General features: G+C 38.3%; 1 protein-coding gene across 1 annotated transcript in view; it reads left to right on the forward strand.

Moving 5' to 3' along the window:
• The window catches only part of LOC122788396 (zinc finger protein 850-like), a 1059174-nt gene that overhangs the window by 45193 nt on the left and 1000072 nt on the right, over window positions 1-13909 (forward strand). The gene's annotated exons all lie outside the window — the stretch shown is intronic.

The raw sequence follows: 13909 nt of genomic DNA on the forward strand, positions 1-13909 counted from the left end.
CACTACTAGACAGAGGCACAGTAAACTAAACCCTAAATGGGCACAGTATTCTCATTCCAAGGGTGTCACTACTAGACAGAGGCACAGTAAACTAAACCCTAAATGGGCACAGTATTCTCATTCCAAGGGTGTCACTACTAGACAGAGGCACAATAAACTAAACCCTAAATGGGCACAGTATTCTCATTCCAAGGGTGTCACTACTAGACAGAGGCACAGTAAACTAAACCCTAAATGGGCACAGTATTCTCATTACAAGGGTGTCTCTACTAGACAGAGGCACAGTAAACTAAACCCTAAATGGGTAGTATTCTCATTCCAAGGGTGCCACTACTAGACAGAGGCACAGTAAACTAAACCCTAAATGGGCGTAGTATTCTCATTCCAAGCGTGTCACTACTAGACAGAGGCACAGTAAACTAAACCCTAAATGGGTGTAGTATTCTCATTCCAAGCGTGTCACTACTAGACAGAGGCACAGTAAACTAAACCCTAAATGGGCGTAGTATTCTCATTCCAAGGGTGTCACTACTAGACAGAGGCACAGTAAACTAAACCCTAAATGGGCGTAGTATTCTCATTCCAAGGGTGTCACTACTAGACAGAGGCACAGTAAACTAAACCCTAAATGGGCGTAGTATTCTCATTCCAAGGGTGTCACTACTAGACAGAGGCACAGTAAACTAAACCCTAAATGGGCGTAGTATTCTCATTCCAAGGGTGTCACTACTAGACAGAGGCACAGTAAACTAAACCCTAAATGGGTAGTATTCTCATTCCAAGGGTGTCACTACTAGACAGAGGCACAGTAAACTAAACCCTAAATGGGCGTAGTATTGTCATTCCAAGGGTGTCACTACTAGACAGAGGCACAGTAAACTAAACCCTAAATGGGCGTAGTATTCTCATTCCAAGGGTGTCACTACTAGACAGAGGCACAGTAAACTAAACCCTAAATGGGCGTAGTATTCTCATTCCAAGGGTGTCACTACTAGACAGAGGCACAGTAAACTAAACCCTAAATGGGCGTAGTATTCTCATTCCAAGGGTGTCACTACTAGACAGAGGCACAGTAAACTAAACCCTAAATGGGCGTAGTATTCTCATTCCAAGGGTGCCACTACTAGACAGAGGCACAGTAAACTAAACCCTAAATGGGCGTAGTATTCTCATTCCAAGGGTGTCACTACTAGACAGAGGCACAGTAAACTAAACCCTAAATGGGCGTAGTATTCTCATTCCAAGGGTGGCGAAAGCCACACACACTCTGGCTAGGCTTATAAATGCCCTAGGGCAGATAGCCTAGTATGAACCTATGAACCTATAGCTTAAGGCCAATGAAAACTAATGCTAGGGTTATGACCAACACCTGTCGCACCTAAATAAACTCTAAACTGTCAGCTGCAGAGAAGGTTATAGTTGCTGACTTCCTAGGATTTCACACACCGCTGTCTGAATCCAGTGCCCTCTACAGTAACTGACACTTAGATTGTTTTCTCACGCACACAGTTTCTGAGGAGGGGCTACTGATGTCTCCTGTAGCAATACCCTTTCTAGTGTTTGCAGTATATGCTTCAACCAATCAAATTGCTACTTTAATACTAGGAGCCATTTACTGAATACTCCTCCAATGAGACAGTCAACATTATAATAGCTGATATCCAAGTAGTCTCCCTTTAAAAGGGTAGATGCCATTAGTAAGCTTTTACGAGTGAACATAAGAAAACATAGTTTCAAAAAGCTCTTATAATGCATTCAAGACAGTCTTGCAGTTGCATATGGGGAGCATAGCAACTGTAACAAACAAAAAAAGTTATGCAGTCGACACATAAATTATTTCATTTTTAAATCAAAGAAAAGTATGATCTGACAAATACTTTTAAATATTTTAACATATATAAGTGGTGGGTCGTACTAATAAGTTTGATAGTGAAGAAAAAGGCAAACTGGTTCCAACACAGCACTCTTTAATAGCAACACAAGGTAAGCGCTTTCATGGATTACATCCGCTTCCTCAGACCAAAATATTAAAACTTGTCACATCTTTAAACATTCTAGCAGCCAGTGAGGCACAGTAATCACTGAACCAATTTAACACATTCATTGCCTTGTCTAAGCAGTGAAGAAACTAACATCAGTGTGTAAATCAGCAACACTATAAAACATACATTGCACCTCAAACATAGCTAAGTACATACTTAAAACTGACTCTGGTCTATCACATAAACATAAATATAAATTCTAAAATGTATCAACATTTAAATATACTAAAATATATATATATATATATATATATATATATATATATATATATATATATAAAAAAATATATATATATATAAAAAAAATATATATATATATATATATATATATATATATATATATATATATGTGTATATATATGGATTCACTTCAGAAGCTCGAATTTACAAAATCTCGAACTGCAAATAACCGAAACCAAAAGACTGAGTTTCGTAAACTCGAACTTCTGAAGCGAAACCAAAAAAAAAAAAAAAAAAAGACAAACTTCGCTTTTGCAGGCCTGTGACCCCCTCACCCCCCTACTTAAATATACCAACTCCAAGATCGTGCTACAGTGGAGAAATGGGAAATCTCCCGTCTTGCACTGTATGCGGAAGCGCAAGACAGGAGATTTCTCATTTCCTGTCAACACCGCAAAAGAAATAAAGCATTATGTACACACAGAGCGTACAAGAGTCCTTGCCTCTGTGTGCACGCAATGTATTAAGGTAAGTAAACTCTTATTTTTAAACACTACACATATTCGATTTACTGAAATCTCGATCATATGGTCTCGACCATATGAAATTCGAGATTTCAGTAATTCGATTATGTGAAGTGTTCCCATAGATAAATATATATATATATATATATATATATATATATATATATATATATATATATATATATATATATGATAAAATCTGTCTTATTAACCTGAAAAGGTTAATCCTGCATTAACCCTACACACCTACCTAAACCCTCTCTGAAGACCTGAACTACTCTCTACAAAGCTCCAACCCACCAAACTTTTCTGATATCTTCCCAAACTGACTGTAAAACTTATTAACCTGAACAGGTTAATCCTGCATTAACCCTACACACCTACCTAAACCCTCTCTGAAGACCTGAACTACTCTCTACAAAGCTCCAACCCACCAAACTTTTGTGATATCTTCCCAAACTGACCGTAAAAGTATGTTTTATACCTAAATGTCTATTTTTTATTCCATTTAATCAATATAAGCTAGTCTAGCCACCAGTCCAGGACTGCCAGCAGCCAGTAACCTCTGCCCTCCTCACTACACTAGCCCAAACTCTAACTTTATTTACTAGGCATAGCTACTTTCCACCCTGTAACTCTCTTTCATCCCCCCCTCCACGATTTTCCCCTTTCCTCTCCGTCTATCTTTTTTACTATCACACTTGCCCATTAAGTGGCATTCCTCTACTATTCTTTTTGCTACCATTGACTCATCCTTTTTCTCTCCATTAACCTGTGTCCTGCAGCTGTAAATTCTCTTTAACCTTTGTACTTTATCTTCCTCTCTAGACCCTCCCTAACTTCCTTCCTTTTCACTCCAAAGCCCCTAACTCGTATCTCTTTACAGTCTAAACTTAAACCTCTTTTAAACTTACATACTTATAACTGTTTCATACCTTTCTGCTGTTTTCCCTTACCTTTTAGATTGTTTTTCTTCTAGTGCTACAACACTCCTTTGTCTCTTCCCGCTCCGTTCGCCCTTCGGGCTCACTCCGCTCCCCTCCCTGCCCCCAAATCCCACCCGCCCCTAGCACCTCTACATTTATACCCTCTCGGACACACCCCCTTACTTTACCTGACCAATCTTATACCACCACTGTATCCACCCACTAAAATAGTCTCCTCCCTCCTCTAACCCCCATCACTACAAACTTTACTTCTCTATCCTCTAACTCAAAACCTGCTATAATATCTCTCAGCATGCAAAAGCCATACCAACCTTTACTAGTACTAACTTTCCTAACTACATTCATCTCTACCTATATCCTAACCTCCTATGAACAACCTCTCCCCCCTACTCTTACATTCCCTCACAAACAAACACTAACTTTTCCCCTACTGCTCTTCACACACTATCACAATCCCATCTATACTACCTCCTACCTTCAAGCAAAATATCACCGCCTCTCTCACACTAAATACACAAAGGTTAGCCTCAAAAAACTTTTTGAATACTTCCACTATACTCATCTTTATCTCAACCCTATATTAAGTCACTCATCACTAGATGGCGACATTCACCCCAACCCTGGACCCAATGTCTCCCCACCTCTCTCTAACTGCTATCACCTTAAAACTCAACCTTTACCCCCTACTAAACCCCCTAAATCTCTCTCTATTGCTCATCTAAACATACGCAGCACCTGTAATAAAATTCCACTAATTCATGTGCTCCTAGATGTCCAACAATTTGATATCCTCTGTCTAACTGAAACATGGCTAAAACCCTCAACATATGATAACAAAATCATTCCCCCAGGTTACAATATTTTAAGGCAGGATCGCCTTAAAAAAAAGGTGGAGGGGTTGCTATTCTCTATAAAACCAGCCTACAGATAAGTAAAGTTATCCATAACCCACCATTTGACAATAATGCTGAAATAATAATCTCTAAGCTACAGCTCAACCCACATAAAACAATTAACATTATCTGTACCTATCTTCCCCCAGGTAAAAACCTCAACACATTAGAAGACCTATTAAACTGGTTCTCTCTAAATCTTCCTCAGGAAACAATAATACTAGGCGACTTCAATATTGACTGGAATTCATGCAAACAAACTAATCCTTCTACCCTCATCAACCTGCATGGCTTCTCTCAAACCATTAACTCCCCAACAAGAAAATACAAACCTAATAATAAAGAAAGTATTCTTGACTGGATACTAACAAACAGTCCCCAGCAAAAATATACAACAGGCACCCTCCCAGATGACCTTAGTGACCACCTACTTACATACATTATTAGGCATAAAGCAAGTATGACCATCCCTACCCAAGTCAGAGCATCCCGCAGCAAAAAATTCTTTGACCCTGATCAGTTTCTAAATGACCTCAGGCAAGTTAACTGGTCACCCCTTAAATCCCTGCCCATAGAGGAAGCTGTTCATTTCTTTAATAACACTTTTCTAACAATCCTGGAAAATCATGCACCTATGCGGTTAATACAAATTAAATCTAAAACAGCCCAATGGCTCTCACATAACACAAGGAAACTTATCCTTAGTAAAAATAAAGCCTGGGCCAAGTGGAGAACCATAAAAAATACAGCTGATCATCTTACCTTTAGACAGCAAAGAAATATGACAAAAAAAGCTATCCTGCATGACAAAAAAAACTACTTCACCCAGCTACAACAATCTTTGCTTCAACAGCCAAAAAAATTCTGGAATACCATTAATATGCTAGTAACTCCAGGTAAAGTTGCCACACCAAATCCACTAGGCTCTAACCCAGACTGCCCTTTACAAACAGCTAATGAATTTAATAATTTCTTTACTTCTGCGATATTAAAGCTAGCAAATCAACAAAGCCCAGACCCATCTAAACTACCCAGTCCAAGCCCAACCCCTCCTCCATTTCACCTCATACCTATACCCACCTCTTTTATTTTATCCCTCTTCAAAAATTAAAACCCTCAACCCCCTCAGCTGACAAACTTCCAGCTGAATACCTTCAAATAAGTGCAAAAGCTATTGCATACCCTATCTCTATACTGATTAACAGGACCTTAGAAGAAAGTACTATTCCATCAGTCTGGAAAATCTCATACATCATCCCTCTCTTCAAAGGAGGAGACTCTACTGAGTATTCTAACTTCCGCCCCATAGCACTACTATCTCCTCTTGCAAAAATAATGGAGAAATGTATCCACAAACAGTTACTTAACCACCTACTACACCACAATCTCCTAGCTAATTGCCAACATGGTTTTCGACCATTTCATAGTACAACTACTGCCTTACTATCCTTTATTGACTCTATTAACAATAATCGCAACAATAATACCCCTTCCTCAGCTTTCTTTGTAGACCTGTCTAAGGCCTTCGACATGGTCAATCACCAACTCCTCCTCCATCGCTTAAAGTCCCTCTCTCTAGATAATTCCAGCTTAAACTGGTTTACATCCTATCTGGATAACCGTAAACAGGCAGTTCTGTGGCGCAACCATCTCTCAGATCTCCTCCCCACCTCTATAGGAGTCCCCCAAGGCTCTATATTAGGTCCTCTACTATTCTCTATTTTTATAAATGACCTTCATCTAACTACTCCTCTATCAACGTGTATTCAATATGCAGACGACACTACGATTATCTGCTCAGCCTCCTCACAGTCTGAACTTCATTCTCTCACTCAAAAAACCTTCTCGACTACTGAACAATGGTTTTCTAATCACTGTCTCCTCCTCAACCCCAAAAAAACTAAACTACTGCTTTTTTCACCAACTCACCTGTCTCCTTCCCTTGATTTTACTCTTTTATCCAGTAACGGTACCCTTATCTCTACTGACCTCTTAGGTGTCACAATTGACAATCAATTAAAATTTGACACTCACATCAACACCATAATAAAATCTACTAACAGAAAACTAGGCTCGCTCTACAGAATCAAACCTTTCTTAACTCCAGAAGCCAGAACTACAATAGCTAGAACCCACTTAATCTCTACCCTACTATATGCCTCCCCCATATTTACCAATCTTACTAAGAATAATCTTAATAAACTTGCAACAGCATATAATAATATTGCCAGATTTGCTGCTAACTCTCCTTACAGAACCCATCATTGTCTAAATCTCAAAAAACTAGGCTGGCTTGAATTACCCCATCTAATTCATCTTAATCAACTTACTATTGCACATAATGCCCTTTATCACCCTGATTACACTCCAATGCTCTCCACCCTTATTAAACCATATCATAACCTGAGGAACCTACGCTCCTCAAACAAAATATTAATCCACACCTTCTTATCAAATAACCTAGCAGGTGATTCCATATTTTCTAACTCAGTTGGTAAAATATGGAATCATCTACCGCAACATCTCACTTCCCTAACATCACTTCAACTTTTTAAAACCAACCTAAAACTCTTCCTATCCAAACACTGGCTATGTTCTTGCAACAATCCTGACTAATAATTCTCACCTTCTACTGACTCTGTTACCTTCCCACAGCTTACTTACTAATTCCAGACTACTTGATTCTCTTCAGCAACTAATGTTTAATACCAGAATTTTTCTTCTTTTCAACCCTACTTCATATTAAATGACCTCACATCCTGTGTTTTTCCAACCATCTCTGTGTTATTTTCATTCTTTGTGTAAATACTTTTTAGCCTTCTATTCTACCCTATTTAAATCAAATGACCTCACACCCTGTGAGTTTTTCATCCATTCCTGTGTTACTATTATTCTTTGGGTAAATACTTTTAAGCCTGTTTTTTCGTTCAACACTGTAAACTAGCAATTTGCTACTATTCTGTAAAGTTTTTTTTCTATGATATATTGCTCATTGTGAATTACTATTGTGTTATTTTCTTTATAATTTTCCGTTGGTTTAATTTCTCTAGTTGCATTGTATAATTGCTTAGTTGCATTGTATTATTTCTGTTGCATTAGTACTATTTTAGCGGAGCTTTTCTCCTCGGGCCTCCACTGAAAATGGACATGTATCCAGTTGGACTAGCCCGGTTAACAAATGTAAAATAAATAAATAAATAAAAATAAAAAATAAAAATATGTATATAAAACTGGTCAATCTTGTGGATATGGAAAATAAAAACCATAGCAAAGATATATATAAGAAACCAAGGACATAAGCCTGGTACTACTTGGTCAGTGTTTCAGTGCTCGAGCTTTTAAAAAGGGCTTCAGAGACATCTTACTATTGAGACCTGGTGGTTTGTCAACTTGATAACGTATAATCCACTTCTGTTCCATTGATTCTGTCTTATTATTGATGTCACCACCTCTAATACTATTGTGTATGACTTCTAGAACAAAAAATGTAACTTATGTGCAGTGCCTTCTTTCGCAACATGCATGGCCAACGCACTTGTTTCTTTAGCATTCCTAATGTCTCTTAGGTGTTCTGAAATTCTCTCCTTGAAGGCTGTATTTGTTTTACCTATATAGAATGAAAAACAGATAGTACAGAAACAAAAATATACAACGTGCTTGGTATGGCAATCAGCATATAAAGTGGTGCTAATCTCAAAGCCTAATTGTGGATGTATAAAAGTGCCCCCCCCCCCCCATATAAACACACACAAGCCATACATCTTCTGCATGGGCACGTACCCATTCATCAGATTGTACAGCATTATGTCTACCCTTGGATTTGTAACATAAGTGGCTCTTAAGAGATTTGTTATTCCTGAAAGTAAAACTGGGTTGGCGACCTATAACATCTTTGAGTCCAGGATCAGTTAAGAGAATATCCCAATTGTTCTTAATAACATCACATACCATGCACACATTGCTTGCAAAAGTTAGTGGCATCCTAACCCCTACAGTACTACTGATGATAATATTAGATGGAGAATCAACAGCTCTACCAACATTTGTTTGGGCATTTGGGGGACATTCTCAAAAATAAGGTCTGCATCTTCTATTTCTCTCCACCCAAGCTGCATTAATCTGAGAGTCAGTGGCAGTGGGCTTATATCCCCTCTCAATAAATTCCTCTTTCAATTTGGTTAGTGCAAGAGTTAGTTGTGTATCATTACTATGGAGACGCATCATGCGATAAATATGCCCAATTTGTGTGATTGGGATGCATACTGCTGTTGTGGATTATCTTATTCCTCCTAACGTCCTTCCTATATATAATAGTGGAAACAGATGAAAGGGCATTTTTACTCACTTTCACATCTAAAAAATCAATCTCTTCTGATGAATATGTATACGTAAATCTCAAAAAGTCATTCAGTCCATTGAGGTACTGTAAAAATTGTGCTAATTCCTCTTCTGTAACTTGCCATAGCAAAAAAATATCATCGACAAAACGTTTGAACCATTTTATTGAACTACAAAATCTATTATTGGAGAGAACAAACTTAGTCTCCCAATTCACAAGTGTTAGGTTGGCTTAGTTATTCGCACAAGCAGTGCCCATAGCCTTGCCAACCTTCTGTATATAATGGGAGTCATTGAAAATAAAAACATTATTTTCAAGAATAATCTCTAAGAGAGTACAAATGAGTTCAACTTTGCTAGTAATAAATCAATTGGGACATGATATTTCTCTAATATTCTCAATCCCCCAACTATTGGGGATAACAGTGAATAGAGAGGCTACATCAAGTGTGACAAAAAAACAATAACCAGATAAAACATCTAACTGATTATTCAGCTCTTTCAAAAAACCTTTAGTATCTCTAAGCACAGTAAGACAACTGGCTAGCACAATCCGGAGATTTTTTTTTCAACAAAGATAGAAAGTTGCTCTGTTGCTCAGTCCCTGCTGGACACTATAGGATGCATGGGTGGATGGTGTAAATTCTTATGTATCTTTGGAAGGCCATAAACAATGGGTACTACTGGATGATCTACTTTGAAATATTCAAACGGTCGTTCAGAGATTAGCCCTGTCATAAGTAGATCAAACATATAAAACTGTATTCTATCAATAATCCCTTTCAACATGGTACCTGTGATAGGGGAGTAGGTGTTCAAGTCACTTAACAGATCCAACATGCATCCAATATACACATCTCTATCAAGTATGACAATCCCACCCCCTTTTTCAGCTGGTCGTATTTCAATACTATTCATACGTTTCAATTCAAAAAGTGCTTGCCGCTCATTCACTGACAAATTAATAAAGCCTTTAGTGTGATTATCAGAGAACTTGTCCCTGATCTGTTTGTCACAAATATCTAGAAATAATTTGACGGTCGAATTTGTAGGAGGAACAAAAGTACTCGGTTTTCTAAAAACACCTTCAGTCATCATATTATCAGGAAACATACTTTTTAGTGTCAATGTCCTGCCAAACGGGCATAGATCTTTGAGTACATCAAGAAGATCAACTTGTTGAGCTGGAACAAAGTTTAAACCTCTGTTTAGAACTGAGAGTTGTTCTTCAGTTAAAATAACAGAAGAGATGTTGTATACTAGACCTGTTTCTGTCTCTTTCCTGTCCTTATTACCTCCTCTTCGCTGTGTGGACATCTCATTCTCGAGTTGGTATACCGATTCCTGGATCTCCCTCTGATCGGGAGTGCATCCTTCAGTAAAAAAGTAACACGTACTACTTCAGGTGCAAGCAGATTCCTTGCTGCTTTAGCAGGACTATTGTGTGCCATTGTCAGCGATTTAGGCCTAACAACATTGTCAGTACCAGTACTGGTCGAAGACTTGATGTTAGCAACATTCTCACTAGAATGGCCAGTTTGAATATCTAATGAATTGTTGGCCACTGGTTCAGATACTGATGCAGTTCTTGTAGTAGCCGATGAAACTGTATGTGCCTGTACTGATTTCATGGGATGTTTATCGTATGACTGATTCGTTCCTGTATTATATGGCCTCCGCCCACTTCCTGTTGAGAGCTGAGTTTGAACACTATAGCCAGTACCATCTCTCGACCAAGAGAACACATTACCATTTGGAAATCAAATGTGACTCTTTGAATTTTCCTACGTTTGGTGGCAGATGGCCTTTTTATCATACCCACTTATATTGTCAAACAAAACCTCCATTTTATCCCCTACAACCTCATCTAGATACTTGTGAAAGATCGCACTCTTTAAGCCTTTTATCTCTCTGCATAAATCAGCCTCTTCAGGTAGAAAGAACTCAATAAGGAGCTGCATGTATCTGGTGCTGCACTCAAGATTTAACAGCTGCCAGCGTCTCAAAAGTTCAGGATAGGTTTGTCCATAGCTTTGCATTGTCAAGGCTCTCAGTCCCCTTGGTGCTATGTTCATTTTAAGAGAAGTTTCAAGGTGGAAGCGCTGCCACTGCAGTTGCTTATACCTGTAAAGCTTATTCTCCAAGTCATGAAAATCTTTAAGAAACATCTCATGCGCATTCAAATCATCAGTATTAATTTCATGTTCAAAGCGCAATGTTCCACTCAATAATGGATTGACCATATTATTTAAAAGTGAGTAGAAACGATTATTGTACAGTCCTTTAGTAGTCAAAGCAGGAGCTGACTCTTCTGTAACACATAAATCCCCATTTGTAGCAGTCACGCTCGGTGAGAGGTAAACAAGCTGTAGCAGTAAAGTCAGAACAAACCTCTGAACCGATAAAGGAACCAGTGTAGCAAACAGCAAAATAGTGAAGAAAAAGGCAAACTTGTTCCAACACAGCACCCTTTAATAGCAACACAACAAGGTAAGCGCTTTCACGGATTACATCCGCTTCCTCAGACCAAAATATTAAAACTCAAGTCACATCTTTAAATATTCTAGCAGCCAATGAGGCACACTAATCACTGAAGCAATTTAACACATTCATTGACTTGTCTCAGCAGTGAAGAAACTAACATCCATGTGTAAATCAGCAACACTATAAAACATACATTGCAGCTCAAACATAGCTAAGTGCATAATTAAAACTGACTCTGGTCTGTCACATAAACAGAAATATAAATTTTAAAATGTATCAACATTTAAATAGACTAAAATATATGTATATAAAAAAAAAAGATATATATATATATATATATATATATATATATATATATAATAAAATCTGTCTAAAAATATGTATATAAAAGCGGTCTTGTGGACATATATATATCTTTACTATGGTTTTTATTTTATATGTCCACAAGATTGACCAGTTTTATATACATATTTTTAGACAGATTTTATTATATGTATATGTATATGGATCCCCTTCACTTCACCGAAACGCTAGAAGACCGACACTCTACAGAAGGAGACGAGAAGACCGACGATTCAGATGACCGACAAGGTGAGAACCCGACGGACTCGGTAAGTGTGCGATAGAGTGAGGGATTTAGTGTTAGGGAGCGGACAGGTAAGTGTGCGATAGTGAGGGACTGTAGTTTTATGGGCGGGTTAAGTGAGTTAGGGTTAGGGTGCGGGTAGGGTAAGTGTGCGATAGTGACGGACTATATGTTTAAGGGTGGGTTAAGTGTGTTAGGGTTAGGGTGCAGGTTGGGTGTGTGTGCGATAGTGACGGACTGTAGGTTTAGGGGTGGGTTAAGTGAGTTAGGGTTAGGGTGCGGGTAGGGTAAGTGTGCGGTTGTGTCGGACCTTAGGGTTAGGGTTTGGGTTAAGGTTAGTGCATGTATAGTTGTGTGTAATGTGTAGTTTACATTTTGTGTGTCGGTGTTTTGGGTGTAGGTGTTATGGTGTTAGGTTTTGTGCGTTGTCGGTATTGTGTGTTGTCGGTCTTTTGGTGTCGGTGTTTTGGGTGTCGGCATTGTGGCGTGTCGGTGTAGTGAAGGGGATCCATATGTATATATATATATATATATATATATATATATATATATATATATATATATATATATATATACACATATATATATATATATATATATATATATATATATATATATATATATATATTTATTTATTATTTTATACATATTTTAGCGCACTCTACTTCCACAGGCACTTGTGAAAGTAAAAGCAGAGACGCACTCTGTCTTTATACACTACTGTGTAATGTAGATCAGAGCTGTCTTCTGGTTCCATAGTTTACAGTACGCGGGAGAACAAAGCTGTACACTGATTCCTAACACTAGGGTACAAGGAAAACAAAGCTTGAATCTGGTTCCACATTAGCATGCAGCCAGAACAGAGTTGTGCTACCCTGTCATGCATTAGGAAATGTAACAGAAAATGTAGCTGTACTCTGCTTTCCTGCACTAGCATGTAAGGGAGAATGTGGCAGTAATCTGGTTCCAGATGAGGCGGTAATAGAGTACAGAGCTGTGTTCGGGTCTGACACATGGCTTACGTACAGTGAGATACAAGAGAACCTGAGCTGTACATACGTGTAACACATGACAGTGTAAGGGAAACAGATCAGACTTTGGTTCTGTGCCCTAGTGTACTCTGGTTTCAAACATTAGGTGTCAGAAGGGCAGACTTGTGTATGTCTGCTACACTGAGGGTTTAGAGGAGTAGCCAGTGTTTGTGTAGTTGTACAGTAACATGTTCTTTAACTTCCAAAATGTAATCATCCCCCCAACTTAGACAGGACATATTTCTGAATAACATGTCTTTTCAGTAATGTGAAAAAAGAATCCAGAGATGACTGGCTTAAGTAAAAAATCAACACAGCCAATCAGACATTCTGAAAAAAAAAATCAACTTAATAAAATAATAGTAAATGTGCACTTTTTATCTTTAACACATCCCATTGCGCAAAATAAACATATACTCTGTAGCATGCTCTACTGTGCTCTTCAACATCTCATAAATTGGGGGTTGGGGGTTGATATAATTGTTTAAGGTGTTATAGGGTTTGATTCGTATGTTTGGAAGGGAAATTGGCTCAGCTTAAAATGGCCCACAAAGGCAGCTAGCCTAGAACTTACCTGTGAATCTGTAAGGGAGAAAAAGGCTGTTATTTCTTCTTACATTGGAGTATGAGACCATAGAACTGTATCAATTTCCTACAATGTAGTGTAAGGGTAGAATGAGCCTATACTCTTACCTCGTACATCAGGGTATAAGGGGGGAAAACGAACTGTACCCTAGCTTTGTACACTAGGATGTAATGGAGTCCGGGGCTCTACTTTGGTTCTGTAAACTAGAGTATGAAGTAGAAAAGAGCTGCACTCTGGTTCTGTACACTCTGGTATATAGAAGAACAGAACCACACTCTGGTTCTATACATTTGGTTGT

This window comes from Protopterus annectens, chromosome 13.part0 (genome assembly GCF_019279795.1).
Source record: "Protopterus annectens isolate FY-2018-M chromosome 13.part0, PAN1.0, whole genome shotgun sequence".
Classification (NCBI taxonomy): Eukaryota; Metazoa; Chordata; order Ceratodontiformes; family Protopteridae; genus Protopterus; species Protopterus annectens.